General features: G+C 36.5%; 1 long non-coding RNA gene across 1 annotated transcript; it reads left to right on the top strand.

Annotated features, from left to right (window-relative positions):
- The first annotated feature begins 2,569 nt into the window (after positions 1-2,569).
- Positions 2,570-7,065, top strand: LOC310633640. The gene is made up of 2 exons (XR_014491056.1): positions 2,570-2,684; positions 6,832-7,065. It is a non-coding gene; the product is annotated as an uncharacterized lncRNA (long non-coding RNA).
- The last annotated feature ends 1,047 nt before the right edge of the window (positions 7,066-8,112 follow it).

Raw genomic sequence — 8,112 nt, 5'->3', positions numbered from 1 at the left:
ATAAAATATGTGCAAAAATAACAGATAGTATGTTTCAAGCCATTTACAATTTGAAGCACACATTTTGTGCTGTTGTAAATAATTACTTGATGTATGTACGTGTCAACTTTTGGTGGGGCTGTTATAGGTTAGGATGGTTTATTATCAAGAGAAAATATGTGAAATTTTATAGGCTTCTAACCAACATGTTCTGCATGTAAATTCAAGTCACTAGTATATCTGTAGAAGATTTATTTATTTAGTTTATTATTATTTCTACATTAATTTGGTCAAAATTTGTAAAGGTTTTCAGAAAATGAAATCACAAATTTGGGGAGGAGGGGAGGGAGGGAGGAGACCTCTAACTGTTGGGACAGATATGGAATAATTGTAGCTGGCTTTCTATTTTAGTTGACCCAAGGAAAGTAAATGTTATAGGAATCAGATGAGGGGTCCTTGGTGCTCTCTCAGCTTGGTTGTTTTCTTGCAGATATTTCATTACGCAAACTAGGTAACATCATTCCATATTGAAGTAGGTTCTTATCTGATTTTTTTAAAATAAAACTATTCCCTATGAAATGGCATTTGTAAGCTGAATTTGCATTCTGAATACACCCCCACCCTGTAGACCGGAGCACACTGAATTACGCTGTTTTTGCTCCTCTCCTGTATGACCAGGCTAAAAAAAAAATACCGAAAATGTAAGTCTAAAATTGTGTCTCAGGAAAAGTCAGTGGAAATTTTTATTAAGCATGTCCATAGCACTGTCACGGCAGACAGAATGATTTATCATTTCTACCCCCTTAAAAGTGCATACCACAGAGTTCACTGAATAGCCCCAAATGTAAGAAACAGAACAATCTGGGGTTTTGGCCAAGAAGTAAACATGTTGTAGCAGAACTATGCAGTCCCTGGCATTTCTTTTAGTATCCTTTTCCCTGTCAAGTATTCAGAGAACATTTTACGTCTCATTTATTTTTCAAGGTAGTGCACTTAATGAGTTTACAAGAGGATGGTTCTGCTGTCTCTCAGTCATCTAGAACAAATCTTTATTTCTGTGCCTTAGTTGTAAGAGACAAACATTTCAAAAGGATTTTTCAACTATAACTGGTCAGCCTGGTATTTCTTTAAAAAAAAAGACTTAATTTTATTCTTGTTTCAAAGGCCTGGATGGATTTACACAGGATAGAGTGAAACCATGTTGTAAAAAAAAATTGCTTTGCGAACCTGAACAGGGACTTTCTATAGGACTATCTGCACTACAAAAGTCCAGAAAACATTTAGTTGGTACCAGAGAGCTATAAAAAACTCTAACTCATCTAATTGTCATTGGAGGTTTGTTGCTAAGACTATTATTTTTTCATCCTGTTTCACTGAATGATTAAGTCATCCCATTTTATACAGCCTATTTTTCCTGTCATTCTAGAAGCCTGCTGAAAACTCACAACTGATCGAAAATGCTGGAAGGAAAAGGGTTTGCGTGTTAGTATGCTCTGTCAGCCCAGAGAGTCACAGATTTGCTTTTTTTGAACTTGGTTAATTTTTGCTATTTATTTTAAGTAGTTTGAAGACAAATTATTTTACCTGGTATAGGGTTAATTCTAAATTTTGTTCCCATATTAAAATTAGTGTACTGCAGTGAATTCCTTAATGCAGGATCCTGATTCCTCAGGAGGTTCAAAGCTAGTTTGGATGTTAGTCATAACAGGATTGAATAAATGATATAACTGGCCCTTACACAGTCATTTGTGTTTTAAAATGATAAACCCCCTGGGGTGGGGAATGATGTCATGCCTCAAATCACCTGACTTGTATAGTCACGCCGAACATTATGGTACAATCATGTCATTTACATAATGACTTTAGGATATGCATCTTGTCATTTTACATCATCATGGCTTATGATTGCTGCTCTGCAAGGAACATATGTAGTTGCTTTATTATAAAATGTAGTGGACGTCTAACTAGGAAATTAACCATCATTTAGTGACTGCCCCATATCGTCCCTTCACAGTTACGGTGGCGATGAAAAAATAACTTTACAATCAATCCTTTCATTTACAATCTGTAAAATAAAGAAAGCTGAAGTAAGTTTGTAAGCACGGTTGTGTTTTCACTTATGACCGCTTTGCTTAATGACCAAGTTGCTGATCCCAATTGTGATTGTTAAATGGGGATTGCCAGGAGGGCTTTTCCCAACGGAAACACTGAGAAACCATAATTGAGTAACATCTCAATACTAGGATTAACTGTTCAAAGAATTTGGATGCTTTATTTCAAATTAGCCAATAAAGGAGTTCAGGGTTGACATGAGGGGTCCTTTGTGCTCTCTGAGCTTGGTTGTTTTCTTGCAGACATTTCATTATTCAAACTGGATAATAATCTAGCTCTGATAATGTTACCTAGTTTGGGTAATAAAACATCTGCAAGAAAACAACCAAGCTCAGAGAGCACCAAGGACCCCTCGTTTCAAATTAGGTCAGTTTAACTGCAGTCTATTCTCCATTTTTGTAACTGCATCTTAACCATGTTAAGCTTACTCTGGCCAGAAGCAGTATAGGCAACAAGTAGATAGTAGTACATATAGAATGTCTGCAAAGTTCAGCAGAATTTCTGTTTGGGTTTAGTAGTTAAAAGGAAAAAAAAGCTCTCCTTTCAGTCCCTGCCTCTCCCTTCAAGAAACTCAACAAGCAGTTCGCACTCAGGTAAGCAAGTTCACACGATTCTTAGGTAACCCTAATCTTTGGATCAGCCTAAGATAAATATATATCGTCTGCAAAAAAAAGTGGTTCAAGTAGGTCATGATTAATTTAAATAATACAGTATTTGATTCAGTGCAAATTATAAATTGATATCAGGTTGTATTAATATGACCCAAAATTCAGTTGATGCGTAGCTTGTGTGAGAGTAATTCAGGCTAGAACATGCACAGTTGTAGTTGGGGCTTTAGACATTGATAATATATAGGTGGTATAGTATTGGTGGTACCTTGCTCAATAGTAATAACTGTGAGAGGGATTTTGGAGTCCTAGTGGGCAATCACTTAAATATGAGCCAGCAGTGTGCTGCAGCTGCCAAAAAACCCAACACAGTGCTAGGCTGCATTAACAGAGATAGAATCAAGATGACATGAAGTATTAATACCACACCTGGAATACTGCATCCAGTTTTGGTCACCACAATGTAAAAAAGATGTTGAGACTCTAGAAAGAGTACAGAGAAGAGCAACAAAGATGATTAGGGGATTGGAGGCTAAAACATATAAGGAACGGTTGCTGGAATTGGGTATGTGTAGTTTAATGAAGAGAAGGAAGAGGGGGGACATGATAGCAATGCTCCAATATCTCAGGGGCTACCACAAAGAAGAGGGAGTCAAGCTATTCTCCAAAGCACCTGAAGGCAGGACAAGAAGCAACGGATGGAAACTAGTCAAGGAGAGAAGCAACCTAGAACTAAGGAGAAACGTCCTGACAGTTAGAACAATTAACCAGTGGAACAACCTGCCTCCAGAGGTGGTGAATGCTCCAACACTGGAGGTTTTTAAGAAGAGACTGGAGAGCCATTTGTCTGAAATGGTATAGGGTTTCCTGCCTGAACAGGGGGTTGGACTAGATGACCTCCAAGGTTATTATTATTACTATTATTATTACTATCATTATTATTATTACTATTATTATTACTATTATTATTATTAGTGCTTTTTTCTGAAAAAAAAGGTGCCGGAACTCTCATCTTGGCGGGGGCGGGGGGAGGCGCCGCTGTTGCAGTCACGGGTGCAAGGGGTGTTGTCAGGCTGCCTCCCAGGGCCAGAGCCAGTGCGGCTGGTGCTGTGGGAGCAGCGGGGCCCGCTCTATATGGTGGGGCTGCGCGGGGCAGGCGGTGGAGGCAGGGCGGGCCAGGCAATGCAGGGCGGCCACTTAGGCACGCAGGGCGAGGCAACAGTGGCGCAGGTCCAGCACCAGGTAGGCCACCAGCCTGGCTGACACGGGTGAGCACAAGGAAGGAGTGCACATGGACTCCGCAGAACCCACCTCCCACTCCTTGTCCTCTCTTACTTACCTACAGTAGTTGAGATGGTGTAGTTGGGCAGCAGGGAGGGGTGCAAAGTTCTTGCCAACTCGCCTTCACTGCAGACAACTTGCTGGTGCAACGTTTGCCAGCCAGGTCTTTTGGCACACTCAGCAGCAATTCCTATTGGCTTTCGAAAGCCAATAGAGGGAGTAGCATAGCTTGTGCAAAAGCTTTTTTGTTTTTTGTGTAAAAAAGGTGCCAGAACGCCATTCTGAGCGTTCTATGAGAAAAAAAGCCCTGCTTTTATGTTTTAATCTTATGATTTTAAAAATATTGTAAGTTGCCCCAAACCTCACCATGTGGATTGCATACAAATATTATATAATCGGTAAATAAAGGTAGAACATATGTTAAATATACATCAAATGATAATATGCTTCCCTACAAAGTCAATTCTTGCTCAATGACAGACCAAGGAGTTAACTTGGAAAGGCAAGAGGAAAATCTAGAAGAGGTCTGTGCAACTTGTAGAAGGGAAAGGCCCACACTGATAAGTTAAAAATCTTTGTGGTCTGCAAAGGAATGCTGGTGGGCTAATCAATGATTTGGTGACTAGAGGAGCATCTACAGTGTTGGAGTTCGTGGTCATGGTAAGCCATGGAGGCACTAGGCAACATGACTTTCAGGGCAGTGGTGGCGATTTTATTACTTTAAAAAAAAAGTCTGTGCTCTGTCCAAGGGTGCTTGGTAGGCTGCACGTACAGGCCTGGTCTAGAATTTATTTTGGAGCATTCAACTATATAGAGCAAGCATGTCAAACTCATTTTGTTTGAGGCAACTTCTTATAAAAGAATTGCCATTAATTTGTTTTAATAAAATAATTTAAATCAATTTTTCACTTGATTTCAAATTAAATGAAGTGAAAGATTGTGACTAAACAAAATTTTAATGTACAGATAATACCACCAGAAATTATTTTAGCCTTTTTAATAAATGTTGTTATGTTAAGCTCACCATGGAAAACATCATATATTGTTATGTATATACTAGGTTAATTATTTAAAGACTGAAGTGCAACATAACTAGATTCTAAATAATCTATTTTTAAAAACACACAACAGTCCAAACAGTAAAAGTAAAGTCCAAATTAAGAATATTTCATTCTTAAAAATTGTTTAATTTATAGTGGTTTAGTTGTAATAGATGGTTAGATTCAAAATAGTTTTCAAGAGTATGTACAAAAGATACTATTTTTTCTAGCATCAGCTAAATTAGACATATTACATTAAGAAAAATGTTTCTCATTTCTTTCCTCTTACCTTTATTGATTTCATTACAGAGATGTTAACATAGGAAATAGATTATTTTGTTATCTAATTTTACCTTCCAAAAGACAGAAGCAGATGAAAAATGTGAGGTTCTTTCCTGTTGGCTTTTTTGAATTAGCTGTTTTAGATTCTAAAAGTTTAGTTCCTAAAGAAGTAACCCTGTAAATAATTTTAATGTCCTCCTCTAGTGCAGGGTAGGCAACTTTGGCTCTTTTATGACTCAAGGACTTCAACTCCCAGAATTCCTGAGCCAGCATGACTCAGTTTAGAAACCTCTCCCTTCCCCTCAGCATGGCTGGCTCAGGATTTCTGGGAGTTGAAGTCCATGAGTCATAAAAAAGGGCCAAGATTGCCTAGCCCTGCAATAGGCTTTCAAAAACCAAAAAAGGTGGCAGAACGCTGTTCTGAGTGTTCTATGAGAAAAAAAGCCCTGATTATTATTATAGAAAAGGAAGATTTTGTCAGAAGAAAATATGAGTCTAAAAAACAGGCTTCTTATTGCTGAAAACACCACTTTTACTGTAGTATTTTGTTAATATACATAAAAATTGCTTATTGCCTATTTCTGAGCTAGACCCAATCATCTTTTCCATAGAAATATCACTTTCAATAGTGCACATTCAAATAATGCAACACTTTCATGAGATTCATTAACCATTCTAATCAAGACCTACCTGAATATCTCTTTCACCCCCACCCAGCTCCAGCCCATCCTGTCAATAGATCCTTCTCCAGTCAAACCCAACCTAGCCATTGGCACAACAAATTGCAATGTGATTTCTTTCACTTCATTTGTAACATTGTTAGCTTTGTAGGAAACAGCAAATTTCAAACATGGACTAAAATAGTAACAATAAATTGCTTATTGCCTATTTCTGAGCTAGACCCAATCATCTTTTCCATAGAAATATCACTTTCAATAGTGCACATTCAAATAATGCAACACTTTCATGAGATTCATTAACCATTCTAATCAAGACCTACCTAAATATCTCTTTCACCCCCACCCAGCTCCAGCCCATCCTGTCAATAGATCCTTCTCCAGTCAAACCCAACCTAGCCATTGGCACAACAAATTGCAATGTGATTTCTTTCACTTCATTTGTAACATTGTTAGCTTTGTAGGAAACAGCAAATTTCAAACATGGACTAAAATAGTAACATATTTTAAAATGAAATCCCAGCAAAACAGATTGCGTTAATAATGCTTAGAAATCTCTTAGACGGCAGTTTCTGCAGTTAATCTTTCCCACTGGTGCATGTCTTTGAATTAAAGCAATTTCTCTGAAAAATTAAGTTATGACTGTAATGTGATTAATATCAAATGACATCCCTAGAAGACAACCCCATAACACAACTATAGTCTTTCTTTGAAAATTTACCATGAAATAAAGACTGGTTGTCAAGAAAAATGAAGTTGTATGTAGGGATTTAAATGTATGTAATAATACCCTGAAATGTTTTCTCTTAAGGAATTAATTGATGGTGATTTAAATCCACATTTTTCTTGCAGAGACATAACATTATTGCAGTGAATAGCACAGTCTTTGACAGAACTGGGACTGCTATTTTATATCTTCCTGAGGATGCCACCGCAGGAAACCTCTGTGTCTCCAGTGCAGTCAATTCTATATTTGCAGATTGAGATGTGTTTGAATATTAATATTTGAAGATTTTATACCAAGAACCTCTTTTTGTCCTGAGAGGTCTTTGGTTAAAGTTAGATCTACTGTAGATTCAGTGTCTGGGGAAAAAATTGAGCTTGGATGAAAACCTATGTCTGTCTGGTGTTGAGGATTGATGGTAACTAGTTTTAATTAATGGATTCTAAAGAAAACAGTGCTGAGGAAGTCATTGGTCAGTTATGACCAGCATCTTTGCCATCTATTGGATGTACATTTTGACTTCAGTTTCCTTATGGAATACAATTAAAATGCTATTTTTATCCTTTTTATATAATTGAAGGGATTTGGCTTATTTTCAGCAACATTTTAATTGCATTTCTTGCAAGACCTATATAAAATAAGTTGGGGAAAAGTAATGTTATCTCTTATTTACTTGGTAAACTTACACTTTGGGATAATCTCAATTTCAAAATTTTAGATAAGTAAAGTTATTTCTTATTTACTTGGTAAATTTACACTTTGGGATAATCTTAATTTGAAAATTTTAGATAACTTTTGTTTAAGACTTGAGCAAATACAGGTATTGATGCTGTGGATCAGCATCTTGCTAATCCAGTCTTCACATTATTTTCATTACTGTAAAAGGAATCTGTATTGCCCAAAAAAGTAAATGGCAGTGGTACAATAAATTTAAATAATTTTGATTTCATTATTTGATCCAGATGAATTATCTGCATCTAAAACCCATGAAGTATTGTTGATGTAATAATCTGTTTTAATGATTCTACATCTACATTACAATTAATAAACAGCTAAAGAGCATTAGATATTAAATATTTGCACAAACTCTGGAATAAAGTATTGGAATACATTGTATAATTAATCATTTTTAATTATTAAGAGTTCTAAGGAATACAGGGCATATTCAGTTAAAATTTTACTCCTGCTAAAGACCAAACAAAATATGAAATGTAGTTCTTAAAATTATTTATTGTTCAATACTTTTTAGACAGTGTGACTGACTACCTCATTATAAGCTTAATAAATAAATAAATAAATACTTTGTGTATATGGTGTAATTTTCTATCAGTGTACCAGAGAGACTGATCAGTACTAATTTGTGTGAAAGTTTCTGTTAAAACTTGTTTCTTTCCCCAACCTCTCCCTAT

The sequence above is a fragment of the Vipera ursinii genome, assembly GCF_947247035.1.
Source record: "Vipera ursinii genome assembly, chromosome: 2".
Lineage (NCBI taxonomy): Eukaryota > Metazoa > Chordata > Lepidosauria > Squamata > Viperidae > Vipera > Vipera ursinii.
The sequence above is the reverse complement of the archived record's forward strand: the minus strand, read 5'-3'. Positions and strand labels throughout refer to the sequence as shown.